General features: G+C 51.4%; 1 protein-coding gene across 1 annotated transcript in view; it reads left to right on the top strand.

Annotated features, from left to right (window-relative positions):
• The first annotated feature begins 2502 nt into the window (after positions 1 to 2502).
• ALPL (alkaline phosphatase, biomineralization associated) overlaps positions 2503 to 11525 on the top strand; it is a 57004-nt gene continuing 47981 nt past the window's right edge. Inside the window, exon 1 of the mRNA XM_007459216.1 lies at positions 2503 to 2599. The gene's annotated coding sequence lies outside the window, so the exon portion shown is untranslated. The remainder of the gene's footprint in view (positions 2600 to 11525) is intronic.

Below are 11525 nucleotides of genomic sequence, written 5' to 3'. Positions count from 1 at the left end.
TAATATAATGAACTGTTTTCTCACAGCTGAGTGGTCCAGGAATCCTGGAATTCTAGAGATTGTCCAGTCCAGCCAGCCAGAGGAAATCTAGGCCTGGACAGGGAAAGCGATTGCTCAGCTCACCCAGGAAGCAGAGCTGGAAGATGGGGCTCCTGGTTTCCAGTTCAGGCCTCCTTCCTGCTGTGTTGACAGCACCAGGAGGGGTGGCATCCAGGGAACAGGGGAGGCAATGGCTGCTGGGTGACTCCACCTCAGTTGAATTCTTGAGGCACAGAGCCCAGGAGCAGGGTAGGGAGAGTGAGGGAGGAAGGTAGCAGGACTGGCAAGGTAGTGGTCCGTCTTGCTCATAACCAATCCCTGGACTCCCAAGGTGGTAGCTGGGGAAAAACCATAGACACACAGGAGGCCCAATGCTGACCATGTGGTGCAACCAGAAGTGTCCATCCCCCCCAGCCTTGGGGAGCTCAGAAGTCAGGAGCAGGCATGGGGGCCCATGACTGGTGAAATGGGGTCCTTCCAACTCCCTGTTGCCTCAGCCCCCCAGCCTCTGTTCAAGCTGGGACAGGCAGACCTCCCATACCTGGGGATTTACCCCTGGCTCACTGATGATGACACCATCTCAAGCCTCTTCGTATCCCTAAATCCTTCCTTGGAGTTTGTGAGCAATTACAGAACCCCTCCCAGGTTCTGGATGCTTTCACCCACAATTTCTTATGCAAAAGTGTTGTTTCCCAAACTTGATTCATTTACCACGTCCATGATTTTTGCCATAATAATCTAACCCACTGAATACATAAATAAATAATATTTAATCAATGTTTTGCTTCACTTTCTAAAAACATAAATTTATGTCAAAAAAGAAACTTCATATCTCACTCCTGTAAATAAAGAAGCAGTATCAGTTGCTAAAAATACAAGAAAAAAGAAAAAGAAATACATTCTTGGTTTCTGGTGCCAGGCCCCAGCTCTTGTTCCAATTATACTGACAAGCCGCCTGCATATTCTCTCTGGACCTCTGTTTTCTCCTCCCTAAAATGGGGTTGTTGGGAGATAATGTATGCAAGATGCCTTGCTCTGAGCTGGCATGGAGTAGGTAAGAGAGAGAATTCTGGGCTGGTATTGGTTCTGCTGGTGCTGACACCTTCTCTGCTCTGCTCTGGCCTCAATCCCCTCCAGTCCCAGCTCCAACCCCCTTTAACTAGAACTTTAGAGTTTCCTGTGCACTTTTCAACCCTGTCTCATATTAATCTGCCTCTCATCATGTGATAAGGGAAGCCAGGGGAGATCATGTCTGCCTATTAAGGGGCCGGCCATGCCACAGGGCTCAAATGATTTGCCCAAGGTCACCAGGGTGGAGTCTTGAACCTGGGCTGTCTGTTTCTACTGCATGGGGCGTGTTGGCTTCCTCCTCTGGTCACCCAGGAGACAGGTCCTCAGGCTCTGGCTGGGATGCAGTCTGCAGGAACCCTAGCTGGCTCTAAGGAGAAAGAGGGAACAGTCCCTGTCTAGGAGAGTTGGCCCTGTCTAGGGGAGGATCCCCTCCCCGAAGCTACCCCCTTCTAGGTCTCCCTCTGCTTCCTCAGCCCCTAGCAAAAGAGACAGCCCAAGGGCAGGGGAGAAAAAGACAGGCTAGTGGTCTGGTTGGAGTGGGAAAGCGAGAGGGGACAGTGAGGAGAGTCAGAGACACAGGTGCACAGAGACGGAGAGACAGACACGTGGACAGAGATGGGTAGAGACAGAGACCCAAATAGAGACAGGTTGTCAGACACAGAGGCAGACACACAGAGAGGGGCAGACAAGACAGAGGGCGCGAGAAAGACAGCCACAAAGAGACAGAAGTAAATTGGATCCAAAGCTAAAGACAACCCCAAAGAGTCGCGCACAGAGACGGAATCAGAGCCAGAGCTCATGGAGAGAAAGTAGAGACAGAGAGACAGAGAGACAGAGACAGAGAGACAGAGAGACAGAGACAGAGACAGAGAGACACGTAGAGAGAGACAGAGACAGAGACAGAGAGACACATAGAGAGAGACAGACACAGAGACAGAGACAGAGAGAGAGCGAGACAGACAGAGACAGAGAGAGAGACGGAGAGAGACAGAGAGACATAGAGCTAGAGACAGAGAGAGACAGAGAGAGCGGGGAGAGAGAGAGAGAGAGAGAAGGAGAGACACAGAGAGAGAGAGAGAAGCGCGGAGGCGGAAAGAGCAGGAGAACACGGAGACAGTGGCACCCCAGCCCGCCCCAACCCCGCGCGGGACCCGAGCCGAGCCGGGGCGCGGAAAGGGGGAGGGTGCCCCACTCCCCGGCAGGGGGCGCCCTGACCACGCGGCGGACCGGCGGGCATCGCTCCAGCCGGGGCCGGGGGCGGGGAGGGGCGGGGCAGGGGCGGGGAGGGCCGGGGCCCCGGCCGGGGGCGGGGTCGGGAGCAGGGGAGGGCTGCCCCGGCCGCGTTCGGGTCCCGCGGTCGCCTTTATAAGCCCGCGGGGGAGGTGGCCCCGCCAGCTTCGCGCTCCCGCTACTCCGCGCCTTCCGTCCCAGTGCACCGACCTCTCGTCGCTTGTGCCAGGACAGACCTTCGCCCACGAACTCTGCGCAGGTAAAGACTTGACGCTGGCTCCAGGCTCCCCGCGGCCCCAGGGATGTGGTCGATTCCCCGGCCGCTCCCACATCCTCCACCCTCGCCTGGGGACGGTGGCGAGGTCTGATATCAGTGGCGGGGCAGGGACCTCTGCGCCCCGACACCTCCCAAGGCAGCCCATTCGGAACCCCCCAGCCATCTGTCCCGCTCCCGTGCTCGCGCGCATCCGAGGCTCCCGGCGGGCGCGCTGAGCCGGGCTAGAAATTGGACTTGGCGCTCACGGAGCCGGCGAGTCAAGGGGACTGCTCTCGCGACCGCTGCTGCAGCCCTGGGGTCTCCTACCTCCCAGGCCGCTGCCTGAGACACCCACCTTCAGTCTAGGCACCTCCTCCTGGTGCTCCGTGACTGAGTGGCTTCTACGGAACCCCCTTGGTCCGAGATCAAGCGAGTCAGGTTGCCCACCCAGAACTGCCAACCACCTAGTAATCTCTAGATCTTGCCACAGTAGTCGGGGAGGGGGCTGGTCTGCCTGGGTGGGCTCCAAAGTAGTTTGGGCCAGAGCTGGGAACAGTAGAGGGAGGGAGGCACTTGAGTCCGGGAGCCGCAGGGGGGTGGGAGTGGGGGAACGTACATCCGGCGTGTTGGAGTCTGTTTGGGAGTCCGGGGTGGGCACAGCAGCCTTAGGGCAAAGCTCCGGAGCCCCGGAAGCTGAGAGAGTTTGCGATCCATCTCTGGGCATGTTCAGGTGAGCGGATAGCTCAGGGTTGGTTCCCATGCCAAGTCTTGATAAGAAAGGGTTAAATGCATGATAACAATGGTGAGGCGGGAAGCTAAGAAAAGCCCCATCCTTCCCATACAGTGTCCCTTCTGACCCTTTTTCCAAGCGTAATGGGATTGGGGGAGGGGGGGCTTTACAAAGGCCTGAGGGTGGAGGGGGAAAACCCTGGAGATCAAAAGGGGGCAATTCTCAGGCCAGAAAGGGCCTCTGGGCCCCGGGAAAGAAAGACTCCCCCGGTGGGCCGGGCTTCCCTGGTAAGCAAGGGGTTGGCTCCCACACCAGCAAAGATGACAGCAACTGTTTATTGAATGCCTACTGTGTGCCAGACTCCAACACTTCACATGCATCATCTTGTTTACAAATAGGAAGACTGAGGCCTGGAGAAGTTAAGTAAATATGAGACCAGGATGTGAATCCAGACTCTAAACCCTACAACCTTAGCTCCCTGCTTCCTTTATATGACCCAAGAGATGAGGGGCTGACCTTTCCTCTTCTGGGCCTGCTGGTGCTCAGTCTTGCCTCCGCCCATGCTCTAGACCTGCCTTCTTCAAATCTTTAGTCCTCCCCACTGTATTGTTCCTCCCCCCACCTACTCCACTCCCTGGCCCCTGTTCTTCTTGTCCCTTTGCCTCCTTTTTTCTTCCTGAACTTCATGCCTCTGAACTCCCTAAGCAGAAGAGGCTCCTGGACATGGCTTCCTAACTTCCCAGCCCCTGGAGTAAGACAGACTTGAGTGATGGCCCCTGTCTGTATTTGTGTCCCCACCTGGAAAATAGGGAGTATGCCTCTCTTATGAGACTATTGTGAGAAATAAAACTGAACTGAGGCCAGAAACAAAACGCTATCTTCATTTAACAAATACTTATGAATGCACCAAGCCCTGTTCTAGGTGCTGAGAATGCAGTGGTAAATTAAACAGCCATCTGGAAGCTTGTGTAACAAAATGTTTTCAGGCTCTGAAATTGACACTTTAGAATTGGAATTAAGCAATTCACAGGGAAGGAGATTAAAATGCAATAACATGGGTAAAACTGATCAGCCAACCTTTGGTTTTCACTAATAGAAAAGGCAACCTAGCTGTGTGACCTGGGACAAATTCTGTTCTCTGTCATGCCCCAGTCTCCTCCTTTAAGTTGAGGAGATCAATAAATAGTATGATTAATGTATGCAAAGTGTTTAGCTGATGTCTGTGCCTAAGAAAATATTGTCTATAATCAGCTCTAATCTCAGCAGAAAATGCAACCCTGAGACTGGGCATAGGGTTATGTCGCTGTCCCTGAACCCTGGAAACCTGTCACACACGGCCCCCGCCTAGGTCCTGTCCTTTCCCTGATGGGCTGTGCTGTGGAGTGGCACGGCGTCTTCCTTGCCCACACTCAGGTGCCACCTCCTGTCATCCTAAACTCAGCCTTGGCCAGGAGCCTGGAGGTCCTTGCTGGGAACAGGCCTGGGGCTGTTATCTCCACAGTGCCTTCTGCCTCTGTGTGTCCCAGCTTTGAAATGAGGTGAAACCAAACTCAAGCCCTGCCTGTCCCATGGCTTACATACCCAACATTCCCTGCAAACTAGGAATCGGTCCTGGAGAAGGGAAGTGACTTGTTCAAGGACACACAGATGCTACCTGGGGAGCTGGGGCTGGAGCCTTGGTGATCAACTCTAGCGATCTTCACGTGTACCCATCTTTGGGGATGAGGCCTCTTAATCCAGGGGTAGGATCCCGTGACATAGCTCGGAGTTCTCACCTTGAGTTATTAATACAAAACTCAGAGCTTGAAGAGAACATTACGGGGAGAGTGAGCAAGCTGAGCTGAGAACCAGCACCCAGCAATCTCCACATGGCCACAGGAATGCACACTCAGCTTTCCAGTGCTACGTCGTTGTCCTCATCCTCAGCAGGCTGCAACTAAGCTGTGCGGTGTGTTTTTTTATTTTGTTTTTAGAGATGTCCTCACTTTTAGAGGGCAGCTGTGGGCAGTAGATTGGAGGTTCATTCCCAGCACTGCTGTGTGACCCTAGACAAGTTTATTTCCCTCTCTGAGCCTCAGGTAAGGAAATCATCTGTAATATGGGTTAATAATATGTACTTTGCAGCGTTGATGTGTGGGGCCAGCAAAATCATAAATGGCTTTTCACCATTGAATGGCTCAGCTGGGGCTGACCCACTGTTGGAGATTGTTGTTGAGAAGTTAGTATTTCCTATGGGACAGTTTTTTTGCCACTACCAGGTGATCCATAAGGGCCAGAGGGAAGGCCCTATGTCGGTTACAAAGGCCTAGACAGGGGGGAAAGTGCTGGCTTTGGGATCAGCATCTTGGGTTCCAATCCCTAGCTGTGTGACCTGAGGCAAGTCACTTGGCCTCTCTGAGTGCTGGGTTCATAGTAGGCCCCCAGCAACTCTTCTCTGATGCTCAGTGTCCAAAGAACATTCAAGAATAGTCTCCATATTTTTCCACCCCCCTCATACAACCCCCCAACATTTACTAATTACTCCCAGAAAAACTTCATGCTTAAAGTTTTCCATGCTGAAATTCTCAACCTCACTGTGGCATGAAATCAATTGTTTGCATTTAATTTGACTTCTCAAATTAAGAGGTAAAATTTGAGATGGGGGTAGGGGGTGGGGGGGGGAGGAGATGAGGAAAATGAAGTTAAACCAGATGTGTTTTTGTTTAACTGTCAGATGGTGGTTAAACTGCCTGGGTATTAAGATCATTCTTTCTGAATTCCAGTAACCAGGAGTCAAGTTTCACTTAAAATTGTAGTGTTCCTTCCTGGCTACCGTGGACTAGCCCTCCCCATTATTATTATTATTACTATTTTATACTCATCTGAGGCCACAAAGTACTGGCCAGAGAAGAGACCTCATAGATTCCTCAGAGCTGGAAGGCATTTAAAGGCTGCCTCTGTCAACCGGCTGCTTTGCAGACCAGGGAGACTGAGGTCCAGAGGGGGAACGGCTTGCCCAGGGTCACCCATGATTGTCCTAAAAGTAACCACTATCTTGATTTTGGTGTGTATCATTTCCATAGCATATCCTTAATATATCTTTTTTTTTTTTTTTTTTTTTGCGGTACGCGGGCCTCTCACTGTTGTGGCCTCTCCCATTGCGGAGCATAGGCTCCGGATGCGCAGGCTCAGCGGCCATGGCTCACGGGCCCAGCCACTCCGCGGCATGCAGGACCTTCCCGCACCAGGGCACGAACCCGTGTCCCCTGCATCAGCAGGCGGACTCTCAACCACTGCGCCACCAGGGAAGCCCAATATATCTATTTTTTAACAATTTTTTTTTTTTTTTTGATATGCGGGCCTCTCACTGTTGTGGCCTCGCCCGTTGCGGAGCATGGGCTCCGGACGCGCAGGCTCAGCGGCCATGGCTCACGGGCCCAGCCGCTCCGCGGCACGTGGGATCCTCCCGGACCGGGGCACGAACCCGTGTCCCCCGCATCGACAGGTGGACTCCCAACAACCACTGCGCCACCAGGGAAGCCCTATATCTATTTTTTAAAAAGAAAGAATTGTTGAAGGAAGAATACAGATGGTATGAGTTGGTAGAAAAAGATCCGCAACTCAGAGCAGAGTTTAAGCCCTTGAACTGTTGATATACTACCTGTGTGACCTTGGGCAAGTCCCTTCCCCTTTCTGAGCCTCAGTGTCCTCATCTGTAAACCAAGTTGCCTGAAGAGCAGGAGTTGGGGGGTTGGGACATCCCTAAGACTTGGAATGGGTCTGATTTAATTTGAGTTGGTCCTCAAACATTTGTGACTTAGGTTATGGCAGGTCAGTCACAAACTGCCCTCCTGAGGCAGAAAAGGGTGGGGGTGGGAGCATTGTTGACTCCCGCAGTGATTTTTTAAAAAATTTTATTGATATATAGTTGATTTACAATGTTTGTTAGTTTCAGGTGTACAGCAAAATGATTCAGTTATACATATACATATATTCATTCTTTTTTAGATTCTTTTCTCATATAGGTTATCACAGAATATTGGGTAGAGCTCCCTATGTTATGCAGTAGGTCCCCGTCGGTCATCTATCTTATATATAGTAGTGTGCATGTGTTAATCCCAAGCTCCTGGTTTATCCCTCCCCACCACGTTTCCCCTTTGGTAACCATAAGCTTGTTTTCGATGTCTATAAGTCTCCTGCAGTGATTTTAAAACATTGATTTCATTGCTGGTGATTGCAGTTTACATAAAAATAAGGGTTTCTGGCTTCTCAAAAGATCAAAAGATGTGGCCACTCTGGGCTGCATCCCTGCCTGGCCACCATGACTGGAGCTGATTAGCAGCTGCTCCACCCACTTGGCCGCAGTCCCCACTGTGCCCTGTTCTCGCACCCAGCCCATTTGCTTCATTGCCATTCCCTGCCTGCCTTCTGAGTTTGTAGTGTCTGGGCTAGGTGCTCATTGAGGCTTGGGCCAGCCCTCAGGAGGCTCAGGTTAGGAATGTGGGACACAGAGACACCAATCCCTCTTCCGGGGCCTGGCAGCATCTCTGAAACATGTCAGCCAGGAGGAGGGAGCTTTCTTTCTGCTTTTCTGTTCCCAGGAAGAGGCTAAGGGCTCTAGAGTTTGGGGGCTAACAGAGCATCAGCCTGTCAGTGCTTAGGAAGCTGGGCCCAGGGCCCACCCCCTAGGGGACAGGCAACCTGGGGTGCTTCAGACTAGAGATTATGCAGCCCCCTGAGGGGAGGGACCCCCTTGACATCTGCCACCTCACCTAATGCTCCCAGTAGCCCTGTGCATTGGTGTCACTTCGCAGACAGGAAACACCGTCTTGCACTCTGAACCCACAGCTCTCTGTTCTGCCCCCTTTTCTGGGGGCCAAGCCCTGGTGATTGATGACCATAGGCCAAGCCTATGACCGTATGACCAAGGCCATAGCCCAGCTGTAGCACAGATCTCCAAATCGCCGTGTCTGAGCTCAAGGGCAGCGTAGGAGGCCATGAAACCTCATGGTTAAAGCTCATGGTGAAAGCTCTGGAGGCAGCTGCCTAGCATGAGATCCTAGAAGGTCTCCACAAGCAAACTGTTCTGCGGGGTACAAGATGAACAAGGGGGAGCCCTGAGTCCTGACAGAGCCACAGGGCCCCTGGCCCCTGCCGCTGCAGAGGAGTGCTAGGAATGACCCTGTGTGGGAAGCAGCATTTTGTGTGGTACCCGCTGGGTACCAGGCACTTTCCACATCATCTTTGAACCTCACCTACCCCTCACCCCCTGCCATTTTGCAGCTGAAGCTCAAGGGATGGACACCTTGGGTCCAAACCCCTCCCATAGGTGCCTCAGTCACCCTGCCCTGACCCAGGGAAGGGAGAGAGGGGAATGGCGGCTGGGAGGCTATTTCCTCTGAGACCCTGTAGTGAGGCACTGACCCAGGGCTTGTTTGAGAGAAGCGTCTTCATCTTCCCAGATCTCAGTTTGTGATTCAGGTAGATGAACTTCAGCTGGCCAGGTCTGCAAGCTGCCGGCCCAGCTAACATTTTATGTTCTTTATAAAAGTGTTTAGGTGGCTTTCACTTGAAAAACCGTAAATCCCACTTAAAAAAATTTTTTAAAATTTTTTAAATTTTTATTTTTTGGCCGTGTTGGGTCTTCGTTGTTGTGCACGGGCTTTCTCTAGTTGTGGCGAGCGGGGCCTACTCTTCGCTGCATGCACGGGCCTCTCATTGTGGTGGCTTCTCTTGTTGCGGAGCGTGGGCTCTAGGCGCACGGGCTCAGTAGTTGTGGCTCGCGGGCTCTAGAGCACAGGCTGAGTAGTTGTGGTGCACGGGCTTAGTTGCTCTGCGGCATGTGGGATCTTCCTGGACCAGGGCTTGAACCCATGTCGCCTCCATTGGCAGGTGGTTTCTTAACCACTGCGCCACCAGGGGAGTCCCCGTAAATCTCACTTTTAAAAGGATCTGCCATGTGACTTTTTGTGAAGTCAAGCTCTTGCCTTCTCTGATCCACCTTTTACTTTGTCTACAGAACAGCAGGGTGGGCACTCTCCCAGACCTCAGGTTGAGGCTGTCAGTTCGATGTCCTATAATCCTCTAAGCTGGCTGTCATTCACCTGTGTCAGGCTTGGCCTCTCTGAGTATCATTTGTCTCTTTCTTACTCCACCTGTTCCCACTTTGACTTACTGGCCTCTTAACATACAGGAGTTAATAACGTACTCATCTGCCACCATGCTGGGTAGAAAGTGTGTCAGCTGACTCTGAGACCCCCCTCCCCTCCTTCACTCCTTCTTAGCACCTGTATAGCTGCTCTGTTTCCTCCGCCTCATTAAGCGAGCACCCCCCTCCCACGTCCACACACCACCGCTAATGTTGCCATGCCAGGTCAGCGCCTGTCCTGGAACTGTTCAGTTAGTCTAACGGCTGCCCTATGTGGCAAGTGCAATTATCCCATTACAGATGAGGAGACTGAGGCACAAAATCACTCAGCCTGGAAAGTGGGAAATATACACACTCATCCCCTACCATTGCCAATCCACCCACTCAAGGATGCTTCCTTCTTTGTGACATGAATGACACACCCTATTTTCCTAGAAGAGTCTGGTTGCTTATTTTGAAATGATCAAATGTAGTAATTCATATTTCAGCTTCACTTAGCCTATCAGGATATCAAAGATAAACAAGTTCCTCTCAAAAGCTCATTTGAGCCTTGCCTTAATCACATGAGTAGTTTTTGTGAAAGTGCTGTGAGTTTTCATTTTTCCCCTTGACCTCATCCTTCCAACTAACATTTAAGGTCTTACTCTGTGTCAGGAACTGAGCAAATCACTTTTAAGGACCTTATTATATTTAACTTGTTATCCTCTCCATTTTATAGAGACGAAAACTAAAGCTCAGAGAAGCTGAGTAACTTTCTCAAGGTCACACAGCTAGAAAGAGGCGATGAGACCCAAATTTAGGTCTCATGCCTTCCTGCCCAATCAGATTAGCATCTGGATTCAATTTTTTTGTCTGGATACAAGCCCTCAGGGGACCTTGCTGTATATATTTCTTTTCAGTGGAACCATCTGTCTCTAGGGTTTGCAAAGTCATGTGGGAGGTCTCAGAGGGAGGGGACCAAGCACAGGCACACTCCCGGTTGGACAGCCACTTCTGTTCTCCCAGACAATGGGTTTTGGCCTGGACACCTCCTTTTCTAGTCAAGAGGAAGGAAATGACAATCCTAGCAGGAAGCATCCTCAGAAAGCCAGAGGAGCCTGGTTTTGAACCCCAGCCCTGCCATTTCAAGCTGTGTGACCTTGGACACGTCCCTTTCCCTCTTGGCTTTCAGTTACCCTGCCTGACAACTATGGCTTGTTTGAGGGAGGCAAGGTTAGGACTTTTCTAGTTCACGTGTGGCAAATAGTTGGCATGCATGCTGTCACCCTCTTGTCTTGTACATGTCAGACATGAGTAATCAACCACTGCTCTCTTTCCTTCTAAACCTTAAGTTCCATCTAAATGCAGTCCTATAGGCAGCCATTATCCACTCATTAGAATTGGCACACAAGATGGAAAGACATCCAGGAACCAAATTAGACTTAGGCATTGTGTGAACAGGGGCAGAGAAGGGACAGGCCCAGGGTGGTGCCCAGGTCGGTGTCACTGTCCTCCTCAGTCTTCTTTTCCTGGTCTGGGAAAGCAGGAGGATTCCTGAGCTAGACTGTGCCAGAACTCACCTCTGGTGTAGGGTGCAGACCTTCCATGGAGCTGTGTCCCTGGTTCACTCCTCAATGAAGGGTGGGGAATGGTTTCTGGGGCTGGTCACAACTCAGGCTTAAAGTAAAAAGGAGAAGGAAAAGGCTGGTTTCGGATCGTCCCGGAAAGAGTTCCTCTAACCCCTTCCCCCCCCCCTCCATAATAATATCCATAGTAGTAGTAATAGTAGTAATAAGAGTTATTAACATCTACTGAATATTTGTTATGCACCAGGCCACTCTACTAAGTGCTTTATATACATTCATGCTTTTAATCCTTATAACAGCCCATTTTTCAAGTGAGGGAAATGACTCGAAGGTGAAATAATTTGCCCAAGTTTCCTCAGCTGGTGAACCAGCAGAGTTGCTGAGATTGGAATTTTCACATCCGTCCAGCCCTGAAGCTGGCTCCCCTCCCTGGCTCAGTTTCCCCACTGGCTCTTCCTCACTCACCATCATCACCTCTCATTTGTGACCCTGACATTCCTTCACCTG

The sequence above is a fragment of the Lipotes vexillifer genome, unplaced genomic scaffold, assembly GCF_000442215.2.
Source record: "Lipotes vexillifer unplaced genomic scaffold, Lipotes_vexillifer_v1.1 scaffold496, whole genome shotgun sequence".
Taxonomy (NCBI): Eukaryota; Metazoa; Chordata; class Mammalia; order Artiodactyla; family Lipotidae; genus Lipotes; species Lipotes vexillifer.
Note: the sequence above shows the minus strand (reverse complement) of the source record. Positions and strands in the feature narration are given on the sequence as shown.